The sequence below is a fragment of the Cibotium barometz genome, chromosome 3 (assembly GCF_041138505.1).
Source record: "Cibotium barometz isolate CiBa-2024 chromosome 3, ASM4113850v1, whole genome shotgun sequence".
Lineage (NCBI taxonomy): Eukaryota > Viridiplantae > Streptophyta > Polypodiopsida > Cyatheales > Cibotiaceae > Cibotium > Cibotium barometz.
Window position 1 is genome coordinate 6,815,628 of NC_141048.1, and position 4,873 is coordinate 6,820,500.

Consider the following 4,873-nt stretch of genomic DNA (forward strand, 5'->3'; position numbering starts at 1 on the left):
CATCTGACGGAGAATACATTAACTGAAAGGCTAATTGACTTAGAGAAGCTTGATGAGACCAAGCTAATAGCATCGCATGGACTCATGGTCGAGAAACTACGCAGGAAGCATTGGTTTGACAAAAATTTGAAACAAAAAGAACTGGAAACGGGAGACCTTGTCCTCATGTATGGCGTACGAAGCATCAGGAAAAAGAAAGTCAAATACAGAGGCCTAGGACCCTTTCGTGTGTCTAAGATCACACCTCAAGGGTCAGTTAGAATTGAGACAATTGACAGCATATAGATGGAGGGTTACGTCAATGGAAGCAAACTCAAAAAATATTATGGACCACTTCAGTTGGGTGGAAGGAAGAAGTAAAAACTCCCACCACACGGAGCTAAAACGCCCACAGCAACACTTACCCAGAAGTGCCAAGGTGTCACCTTGGTTTTCATGGCAATAAAAGATGAAGGTATCCATTTGTTGCACAATGGATACAAGGTAAACTGGGTATCATTCACTCATTTAATACATGTTTGAATGACTAAGCATGAAGGAAAAAATAGAAGGTATCAATCTTACACATTCATAGTTTAAAAAAGTTCACGCCATAAACTGATCCAAAAATGTTCACGCCGTGAACTGGTTCAAAACGGTTCACGCCGTGAGCCAACCCTAAAATGTTCATGGATGACTATTAGTCGAGCGAGCCATGGGCGGGGTTTGTGTGACATGGTGTGGAGTATACAAGGGCATGGCCTATGTAGTGGTGGGTTGTAATGGCTATGCAGAAGTGCTAGCACCTCCCCCAACAAAGACTTGTGCCATAGCCCTTTGCTCAGGGCTCATCTGCGACATGAAATTGTGGAATTACTCTGGGGACATCACTTTTGGTGTAGGTAAGGTGGAGAGGTTGGGGCTATATGCGGGCGTGTCGCCAGGTGTATGATCCATGGTCTACACAAACAAAAGAAGAAGAATGTTTAAAGCTTAAACAAAAAAGACAACATGTATCATAAGGGCTTATGCGTAAGGTCATATGCATAAGCCTATTGCATAAGGGCTTATGCATAAGCCTATATGTATAAAGGCCATGCATAAGGGTTATGCATGAACCTATGCATAAGGACTATGCATAAGCCTATACACATAAGGGCTATTGGATAAGCCTATATACATAAAGTGTTATGCATAAGGGCTATGCATAACCCTTATGCATAATACTATTGCATAACCCTATGCAATAAGGGCTATGCATAACCCTACACATAACATAAGGGCTATGCATAACTCCTACGCATAAGGGCTATGCATAACCCTATGCATAAAGGCTATGCATAACCTTTATGCATAATGGCTATGCATAACCTAGCCCTACTCCCCAGCACCCAAGGGTGCAAAAACACAAAAAGAAGAATTATATATAAAAAATGAAAAAAGAGGGGTTACCTTTTCTTTGAGAAGCCGTATAAGTCTGGTAGCCTAAACGTTTGATAGTTCGAGGTGTTTATAAACCTACAAAAAGAGAAGAAGCATGAGCCTGAATACTAAACCCTAAGCCTTTACATAAAGCCTAAACCCTATTGCATAAGGGCTATGCATAACCCCATGTATAAGCCTTATGCGTAATCCTATGCATAAGGGCTATGCATAAAGGCTATGCATAACTCTATGCATAAGGACTATACATAAGCCTATATGCTTAAGGACTATTGCATAAGCCTATATGCATAAAGGGTTATGCATAAGGGCTATGCGTAACCCTATTGCATAACCATATGCATAAGGGCTATGCATAACTCTATGAATAAGGGATATGCATAATGTAACCTTAATCCCCGTCACCCAAGGGTGGAAAAAAACAAAAAGAAGAAGCATATATAAAATATAAAAAAAGAGAGCTTACCTCTTCTTTGAGAAGTATGAGTCTGGTAACCTAAAGGCTTGATAGTTCAAGGCGTTTATAAACCTACAAAAAGAGAAGAATCATAAGCCTAAATACTAAACCCTAAGCCTTTACATAAACCCTATTTCATAAGGGCTATGCATAACCTTTACATAAACCCTAAACCCTATTTCATAAGGGCTATGCATAACCTTTATGCATAAGCCTTATGCGTAATCATATGCATAAGGGCTATGCATAAGCCTTATGCGTAATCATATGCATAAGAGCTATGTATAACCATATGCATAAGGACTACGCATAAGCTTATACGCATAAGGGCTATAGCATAAGCCTATATGCATAGGGTTATGCATATCCCTCTTATGCGTAGGGTTATGTAATAGGGTTACACATAAAGGGTTATGCATAAGGGCTATGCATAATCCTTATGCATAACCCTACGCATAAGGGCTATGAATAAGCCTATGCATAACCTAACCCTAATCCCTGGCACCCAAGGGTGCAAAACACAAAAAGAAGAAGCATATATAAAAAATAAAAAAAGAGGCCTTACCTCTTCTTTGAGAAGTCGTATTGTAAGATCCATGTCCCCACCGCGCAACGAATTCAGAGGTGCTAGCAACAGAAGTAGCACTTCTTGCACGGGGTAGGTCCCACACTCGGATCCTCGCCCACCACGGATATTCGGACAAGAGACTAATCCATCGGTTCTTCCAAAACCGCAAACCCGAAAAAACTTCCCTTACTTGGAAAGCACGGGCGATTCCTCCAGGATAAATTTTTCTCTAACAACGTAGTCAAAAGCCTTAACTAACTGAAGTGATCTAACCAAACCCGTAGTATCAAAGTCAAATCAAGGAAAAGATTGCACCACTTGGATCATAGAGACCAACGCTTTTTTCCTCATTGAGAGGCACAGCCATTGATTCTTTTCCATAGAACAATTTTTATCCGGGATTTACTTCATCTATCGTACCATAATAGAATTGAGTCTCATTTTAGGGATCCATCAGTCGAGCCTAACCCCATCTAGCATCAGTCCCGTGGGTTAGCCAACCGCCCAACCACTGTAGTGATGGGATCCAATTAAGAATTTCGTTAGATTTTGTCCCGGGTACCAGGGAAAAGAGTTCCCAGGCCCCCTCGGCGGATATTCATGCAAACTTAAAACTAGTCACACCACTTACACACCCAATATGAAATTACCTTTTTCACAGAATCAGCATCTTCTAAAAATAATCTTTTAATGAAACCATTGTGTCACTGATCATAATCCTCAAAATCTCCGGTTGAATCCTTATTTCCAATCATTCCTTCATCGATGTCCCTATGGCATCATTGACAACCAGAACGCTCACCACCTGTCCACTCAAGGACCTTTTCGATAGTTCCTAGCTCATAGTAACCGGCAATATATTCACATATCAAAAATAGAATCTCTGTTGAAGATCAGCAAGATCAACCAACGGATCCATATAAAAGAGCCACGAACTCATCCGTTGAGGACCAACAAGGTCAATCAACCAGATCCATGCCCGAATTCAGAAAACAACTCTTACTCCGTATGGTCAGCACTCTCTAGGATCCTTCGCAGGTCACCTAACACTTCACTCATAAGCCGCTTCCTTGGTCCCTCATTCACTATACCGGAAGCTCACCATTTAAATCAAATCGAGGCTAGTCAAGACCTCAGCCGACCTTACTATGCGAGACGTCCTCCGTTGACTCTCCGTCACAGCAGTTGCAACTTTAACAGATAGGTCTCCACGACCTCATTCACAAGACGGTCAAAATGCTTCCCCAGCATTCTTGACATAAAACAATCATTTAAAAACAGATTTTTCATACAGTTCCAACAATATTTCTATTTTTTCTCATCACTCCACATCCTTTCACATTAGTCCCCATCTTTTCTCATCTTCTCATAAATTTTTTTTTCATCGATCCCTATCACATCACATCATTCCCACATTAAATCACATCCAATCGCATCATCCACACATCAATCCGCACCATCCACACATCCATCCACATCATCTACACCAATCCACTTCATCCATACATCCATTCGCATTAATCCACATCAATCCACATTATCCACACATCCATCTACATCTTCCATACATCCATCCACATCAATCCATACGTCAATCCACATTATCCATACATCCATCCACATCAATCCACATTACCCACATTAATCCACATCAATCCACATTCATTTCATAAGTATTCCCATTCTCATCTAATCACATCTTTTTCTCTCATCACTTATTTCCTCATTTATCCTCATCAGATCACATCTACTTGCATCTACCCATACATCTCATCACTTCACATACATTAACATCTATCCAGTTTACATCGCACCTTATCACATCCATTTCACATCACATCTCATTCATTCACATCCCGATTCACATGCTAGCACATTCATTCACATCCCTTATCGTTCATTCACATCTCGATTCACATGTTATCACATTCATTCACATCCTATATCTTTCATTTACATCCTGATTCACATGACATCACATCTCATCTATTCATTCACATTTATCTGATTTGCATCACATATCATCATATCTATTTACCTTTCATTCTCATCACATCCATCCATCCATTCTTTCCCATCTATCTGATTCGCATTACATCTCATCACATCTTTTCACCTCACATTCTCGTCACTCCTATTCTCATCGCATCCATCCATCCATTCATTCCCATCTATCTGATTCGCATCACATATCATCACATCTATTTACCTTTCATTCATCAAATCCTAAACCCTAAACATATACATAAGCAAGAAACTTGAAGCTCTATACATAAGCTTCCATCTTTTTGTCTAAGCTTAAGCCTTTTGCATAAAGCTTGTGCATAATGCTTAAGCTTTATGCACAATCCTTAAGCATATCCTTAAGCTATATGCATGCATGCTTAAATCTCAGCTAATTCTAACCCCAGCAGGTGCCCAAGAGT

General features: G+C 40.2%; 1 long non-coding RNA gene across 1 annotated transcript; it reads right to left on the reverse strand.

Moving 5' to 3' along the window:
• Positions 1–340: 340 nt before the first annotated feature.
• LOC147639651 (uncharacterized) lies at positions 341–3,358 on the reverse strand. The gene is made up of 4 exons (XR_015261773.1): positions 2,445–3,358; positions 1,889–1,951; positions 1,432–1,497; positions 341–939 (listed from the first exon to the last, which is right to left on the reverse strand). It is a non-coding gene; the product is annotated as an uncharacterized LOC147639651 (long non-coding RNA).
• Between the last annotated feature and the right edge of the window lie 1,515 nt (positions 3,359–4,873).